This window comes from Triticum urartu, chromosome 3A (genome assembly GCF_056163025.1).
Source record: "Triticum urartu cultivar PI428250 chromosome 3A, HENAU_Tu73, whole genome shotgun sequence".
Lineage (NCBI taxonomy): Eukaryota > Viridiplantae > Streptophyta > Magnoliopsida > Poales > Poaceae > Triticum > Triticum urartu.
In genome coordinates this window covers 59,732,226-59,739,835 of record NC_141875.1, presented here as the reverse complement: position 1 = coordinate 59,739,835, position 7,610 = coordinate 59,732,226, and the positions used below count along the sequence as shown (strand labels likewise).

The following is a 7,610-nucleotide window of genomic DNA, read 5'->3' as shown; positions in this document are numbered from 1 at the left end:
TGGGAGCTCTGTAGCATTTCTCATATTATATGTAGATGACATACTTTTGATGGGAAATGATATAGAACTCTTGGACAGCATTAAGGCCTACTTGAATAAAAGTTTTTCAATGAAGGACCTTGGAGAAGCTGCTTATATATTAGGCATCAAAATCTATAGAGATAGATCGAGACGCCTCATAGGTCTTTCACAAAGCACATACCTTGATAAGATATTGAAGAAGTTCAATATGGATCAATCTAAGAAGGGGTTCTTGCCTGTGTTACAAGGTATGAAATTGAGCTCAGCTCAATGTCCGACCACGGTAGAAGATATAGAAGAGATGAGCGTCATCCCCTATGCATCAGCCATAGGTTCTATTATGTATGCCATGCTGTGTACCAGACCTGATGTAAACCTTGCCGTAAGTTTCGTAGGAAGGTACCAAAGTAATCCCGGCAAGGAACACTGGACAGCGGTCAAGAATATCCTGAAGTACCTGAAAAGGACTAAGGAAATGTTTCTCGTTTATGGAGGTGACGAAGAGCTCGTCGTAAAGGGTTACGTCGACGCTAGCTTCGACACAGATCTGGATGACTCTAAGTCACAGACCGGATACGTGTATATTTTGAATGGTGGGGCAGTAAGCTGGTGCAGTTGCAAGCAGAGCGTCGTGGCGGGATCTACATGTGAAGGGGAGTACATGGGAGCCTCGGAGGCAGCACATGAAGCAATATGGGTGAAGGAGTTCATCACCGACCTAGGCGTCATACCCAATGCGTCGGGGCCGATCAAGCTCTTCTGTGACAACACTGGAGCTATTGCTCTTGCCAAGGAGCCCAGGTTTCACAAGAAGACAAGGCACATCAAGCGTCGCTTCAACTCCATTCGTGAAAATGTTCAAGATGGAGACATAGAGATTTGTAAAGTGCACACGGACCTGAATGTAGCAGATCCGTTGACTAAACCTCTCCCTAGGGCAAAACATGATCAACACCAGAATTCCATGGGTGTTCGATTCATCACGATGTAACTAGATTATTGACTCTAGTGCAAGTGGGAGACTGTTGGAAATATGCCCTAGAGGCAATAATAAAAGCATTATTATTATATTTCCTTGTTCATGATAATTGTCTTTATTCATGCTATAATTGTGTTATCCGGAAATCGTAATACATGTGTGAATAACAGACACCAATATGTCCCTAGTAAGCCTCTAGTTGACTAGCTCATTGATCAATAGATAGTCATGGTTTCCAGACTATGGATATTGGATGTCATTGATAACGAGATCACATCATTAGGAGAATGATGTGATGGACAAGACCCAATCCTAAACATAGCACAAGATCGTATAGTTCGTTTGCTAGAGTTTTCCAATGTCAAGTATCTTTTCCTTAGACCATGAGATCGTGTAACTCCCGGATACCGTAGGAGTGCTTTGGGTATACCAAATGTCACAACGTAACTGGGTGACTATAAAGGTAGACTACGGGTATCTCCGAAAGTGTCTGTTGGGTTGACATGGATCAAGACTGGGATTTGTCACTCCGTATGACGGAGAGGTATCACTGGGCCCACTCGGTAATGCATCATCATAATGAGCTCAAAGTGACCAAGTGTCTGGTCACGGGATCATGCATTATGGTACGAGTAAAGTGACTTGCCGGTAACGAGATTGAATGAGGTATTGGGATACCGACGGTCGAATCTCGGGCAAGTAACATATCGATTGACAAAGGGAATTGCGTACGGGGTTGATTGAATCCTCGACATCGTGGTTCATCCGATGAGATCATCGTGGAGCATGTGGGAGCCAACATGGGTATCCAGATCCCACTGTTGGTTATTGACCAGAGAGTCGTCTCGGTCATGTCTGCTTGTCTCCCGAACCCGTAGGGTCTACACACTTAAGGTTCGGTGACGCTAGGGTTGTGAAGATATGTATATGTAGTAACCCGAATGTTGTTCGGGGTCCCGGATGAGATCCCGGACATCACGAGGAGTTCCAGAATGGTCCGGAGGTAAAGAATTATATATAGGAAGTGCTGTTTCGGCCATCGGGACAAGTTTCGGGGTCACCGGTATTGTACCGGGACCACCGGAAGGGTCCCGGGGGTCCACCGGGTGGGGCCACCTATCCCGGGGGGCCCCATGGGCTGAAGTGGGAGGGAACCCAGCCCAAAGTGGGCTGGGGCGCCACACCCCCTAGGGCCCATGCGGCTAGGGTTGGGGGGGAACCCTAAAGGGGGGCGCCCCCTTGCTTGGGGGGCAAGCCCCCCACCCTTGGCCGCCGCCCTCCTAGTAGATCCATCTACTAGGGCCGGCGCCCCCCCCTTGGCACCCCTATATATAGTTGAGGAGAGGGGAGGACTTCATACCTGAGCCTTGGCGCCTCCCTCTCTCCCGTTACGTCTCTCCCTCGTAGTATAGGCGAAGCCCTGCTACTGTGACGCCCTGCATCCACCACCACGCCGTCGTGCTGCTGGATCTTCATCAACCTCTCCTCCTCCCCTTGCTGGATCAAGAAGGAGGAGACGTCTCCCGTCCCGTACGTGTGTTGAATGCGGAGGTGCCGTCCGTTCGGCGCTTGGTCATCGGTGATTTGGATCACGTCGTGTTCGACTACATCATCACCGTTCTTTGAACGCTTCCGTGCGCGATCTACAAAGGTATGTAGATGCATCCGATGTCTCGTTGCTAGATGAACTCCTAGATGGATCTTGGTGAAACGAGTAGGAAAATTTTGTTTTTCGCAACGTTCCCCAACATACCCGAGATCTGCCGATTCTGACACCGACAGCGGGCGGAGCAGGTAGCGGTGGAGAGTCGACGCAGGATGGTAGCAGCGGAGCAGGCCGTGCAGCTAGTGGTGGGGCAGGTGCTGGCTGTAGCGCAGGCGGCGGCGGTGGCGCAGGACGGCTGGCCGGCGGATGGGCAGAGTGGGCGTCGATTTGGCCGGCTAGAACCCTACGAATGATTTGGGGATTTTGTTGCACGGGACCACATGTCAGCTTCGGACCAACGTCCACGCGGTCCCACGTGTAAGCTCCGAACCCACAACCACTAACGTCGGCGGACGGAATGGACTAAAATCTGACCGTTTGGCCTCGTCATAGTAGCTGCGCATGGACTAGGGGCAAAACTGAGCACAATTTGCATCTGAGGGCAAAACTGAGCACATGAACACCACTAAGGGTAAAAAGGATAATTAACCCTTGAGTTTATTACAGCGGAGTAAATGGTCCAAGGCACTTCATGGCTACTGAAGTAGCCAAAGTCGATGAGCATTTAACAAACAAGCCTCTTCTACATACGGTCAAATTTGGAGTTATTTACTCAAAACCACCACACTTGCGATTAGAGTAACAACTTGGTACCACATTTAAGTCAGGGCACAAAAAACCACCAGAAATGCGCCTAATTCGTAACGCGGAGCATTAATGCTGGAATTTGGTCATGAAAACAGTGAAACTGAAAGGTGAGGCCTGCATGTCGGGCTGACGTGGCCTGCCTATATGGAAAATTTGCTGAGTTGGACGAGGGTCCCACCTGTCAATGACTCAAGTGTTTATCTTTTTCACCTTTTCTTTTTATTTCTCTCTTCATTTTCTCGTGGGCATTTCAACGAACAGGTTATGGACGTGTCGTCTGTGGCACCACGCCCAGGTGAGGCCGCGCGGTGGCGCACCGGGGAGCCGGCCGATGCATTCGCGGCAAGGAGACGCACCGCCCGCCTGCGCCCACCACGGGTCTGTGGCCTCCCCGCCCTAGATGGCCAAGGACGGACGTGCGCTCCACCGCGCGCGCTAGTGCGGGCGCGGCCATGGCTTCCATGGGCACCATCGCGGCGCCACCGGCCACCGTGCACTGCTGCTCCAACGCACGCTCCGCCGTGGCGTCTGCGCGGCCTGAAGCCGCCGCTACCTCTGCTAGCTCGAGCAGGAGGAGAGGACGCGCATGAGATCTCGTGTCGGGCCGGTGCTGTTGGAAGACACATCCACGACCTGGCTCAAGTGGCTAACAGCCACGACCGCATCAGCAGCGGACCTGGCCGGTCCGTGCACATCGTGCGCGCCCACGCCCTTGCATGCACGGCATGCTCGGCGTGATCCTGCAATCTAACAACGTCCGCCTCACTCCCTCCTCCTGTATCTCACCTCGTTGTAACTGTATAAATCAGCCCATCGAGGCAAGGAATACACACAGAGTGAGTTCGGCAATCCAACTTGGTATCAGACGCTTCCCGATCCCTTCTCGCTTCCGCCATGAACAGGCTCCTCCGCCGCAGCCGCTCTGCCAGTTTCGACGGCCCGGCCTCGGATCCCTTCGCCGCGATCCCTGTTGCCATCGCCGCCCCCGCGGCCCCCGCCGCCCCCACCGCGGCCACCGCTGCACCCACCGCGGCCATCCCTCCTCCCGCCGCAGTCTCCGCGGCCCGTCTCCCGCCTGACGTCGTCCAGGGCAAGCAAGCCGTCCCCGCGGGCGTCGCCTCTTCCTCGTCCCTGGCGACCCACGGCGCCCCTGCCACCACTCTTCTTCAGACGGCCGACAGTGTCCCCGTCCAGCCACTCCACCTCGGCGGCTCCAGCGGCGCTCTCGTGCCCCGCGTTCGCGCCCCCGACGTCGGCTCTTCTTCCTCCGACGGCCTCCCGCCGTCCATCTCCCACCACTTCACCATGGGCAGGCTCGAGCATGACTCGGGTAACTACACAAAATGGCGTCAACTCTTTTACTTTGTAAGCTGCAAGTATAATGTGCAGCACCATCTCGACGTGCCCTCCGCGCCGCTCCACCAGAGCGCCATCTGGCGCAATGACGACCCGACGATGGTCCTGTGGTTCTACGGGGTCGTCGCCGACGATCTCATGGACGTCGTGGCCTCGCCGGACAGCACCGCCTTCGACATCTGGACGCAGTTGCACCTTCACTTCCGGGACAACCAGGCGGGCCGCGCCGTCATCCTCGGCGCCGAGTTCCGGAACCTCGTGCAGGGCGACCTCTCCGTCGCCGAATATTGTCGGCGTCTCAAGTCCCTCGCCACTGAGCTCGGGGAAGTCGGTGAGCGCGTCACCGACCAGACGCTGACCCTACAGCTGATTCGCGGCCTGAGCCGCAAGTACCATGTCATGGCGACGCTGCTGCCCATGCAGTCGCCCTTTCCGTCCTTCGTCCAGGCGCGCTCGCGTCTTCTCATGGAGGAGATCTAGGCGAACGAGCGTGCTCGCCTGGATGCCCGCCCGAGCACTCCCCCACTGCCCTCACCATCACCGACCGAGGCTCTAACGACCGCAGCTCCGAGCGCGTCCCCAACACCACCGCTGACCCGGGTAGGCACTCCGCCGCCGCCCCCAACTCCGACCAAGGCAGCCATGGCCGCGGACGTGGCCGCGGATGTGGCCGCGGACGTGGCCGCGGCCCTCCTGCCGGCGGCTTCACACCGGGCGGGTCTTCCTCGTCCGGGCGCGGCGCGCCACTCCCTCCACCCGGGGTGTACACAGTGTACTTCGCCCCGTACAGCGCCCTCATCTCGCCACCCTCCCAGGGGCGCAGGCAGTGGGTCGCCCCCAATGCCGCCGGGGTGCTCGGTCCCCGGCCTCCTCCTCCGCAGTAGGCGTACCCGATGATCACTCCTCCCTCGCCGCAGCAGGCCGCGCCAACCTGGGAGCAGTACAACCACCTCTACACCGCCCTCCAGAACCTCTCCATGGCTCAGCAGCAGGCCGACGGCGCCCAAGAGTGGTTCCTCGACACGGGGGCCTCATCACACGTCACCGGTAAGACGAACACATTCGCCTCTTATTCTTCCCCATTGATGCATCACTCTCGCGGTATTATTGTCGGTGACGGGTCATGCCTTCCCATCACCGTTGTTGGCACCACCTCTCTCTCCTCCTTCAAGCTAAATGACGTTCTTGTCTCACCCACAATCATCAAAAACCTCATCTCCGTCCGTCGTTTTACTCGCGATAACTCTTGTACTATTGAATTTGATGAGTCTGGTTTTACTGTGAAGGACCTCCTAACCCGGCGCATCATGATGAGGTGCAATAGTTACGGTGATTTGTACCCTTTCTTCAGCAACGTCGGCGTCCAGCATGCGCTCTCCGTGGTCGGCAACTTATGGCATCTCAGTTTGGGCCATCCCAGCAATAACTCTGTTTCCATTTTAGCCAAAAATTTCCTTCCTTCTTGTAATAATGACAATGCAAAATCTAGTGTTTGTGCTTCTTGTCAATTAAGAAAGCAGCCCCGGTTGCCCTTTTATTCATCTTACTCTGTCACCACCGCTCCTTTCCAATTAACACATTGTGATTTATGGACTTCTCCCGTTTGTAGTTTCTCTGGTTATAAGTATTACCTTGTTATACTTGATGACTACTCGCATTTTTCATGGACGTTTCCGCTACGTCACAAGTCCGACACCGCCGCGACAATTTACCGTTTCTTCACTTACGTACTCACCCAATTTCGTGTCCCTATCCAGTGCATGCAATGCGACAATGGCGGCGAGTTTCTCACCACCGACGTCCGTGAGCTTTTCACTCGCCATGGCGCCTCTCTCCGTCTCTCATGCCCTCACACGTCGCCGCAAAACGGTAAAGCCGAACGCCTTCTCCGCACAACCAATGACATCATTAGGGTCATGCTCATTCACGCCCAACTCCCTGCGCCGTTTTCGGTGGAAGCCCTCCATACGGCCACCTACGTCCTCAACCGACGACCCTCATCCTCCATCCAATCCCAAACACCATTCTACCGCCTTCTAGGACACCACCCCTCGTACGATCATATGAGTGTGTTCGGGTGTCTCTGCTTCCCTAACACCTATGCCACAAGTGCCCATAAACTCGCTCCACGCTCCACCAAGTGCGTCTTCCTCGGCTACGCCCTCGAGCACAAGGGCTACCGTTGCCTGGATCTCCAGACTCGCAAAGTCTTGATATCCCGTCACGTCACCTTCGATGAGTCCGTTTTTCCTTATACTACCGGTGACACACCCTCTCCCACACTACCTGCCGCAAAGGATCCTGATGCCCCCATCTTTCTCGATCCACGGATCCCACCTACCTCGTACCGATCCCACCCGGGATCTGCGCCAGCACCTGCCGCCACTAGCGCGACCGCCCCGACCGCATCCCCCATGTCTCCCTCGCACGACGAGCTCTCCTCCCCAGCGCCCACTCCCGAGCCGGCAGCTGCCGCACACACCCCCACTTCCCCGCCTGCCAGCTCCCCCGGGCCCGCCACTTCCCCCTGCTCTTCGCCCGCTCGCATGCAGTGCACCCCATCGCCATGCAGTGCACCCCCAACCTCAACCATGCAGTGTGCCCCATCGCCATAGTGCAAACCAGCCGGCCACCGCCCGAACACCACCCCTGCCTCCACGCGTCGTCCCTGTCGTTCCGCCACTCAATACCCACAACATGCGCACACGGGCCAAAACCGGCTTTGCCCTTCCCAAGCAGCAAGTCTCTCTCCACACCACTACTACTCCCGCCATTAGCCCCATCCCCTCCTCCTACCGTACCGCTCTCAAAGACCCGAACTGGTACAATGCTATGCATGAGGAGTATGATGCACTAATGCGGAATAATACTTGGTGTTTAGTGTCTCGTCCTGCAGGTGCT

The 7,610-nt window shown here is 55.7% G+C and overlaps 1 pseudogene; it reads left to right on the top strand.

Annotated features, from left to right (window-relative positions):
• The first annotated feature begins 2,818 nt into the window (after positions 1-2,818).
• Positions 2,819-5,593, top strand: LOC147978530 (uncharacterized; annotated as a pseudogene).
• The last annotated feature ends 2,017 nt before the right edge of the window (positions 5,594-7,610 follow it).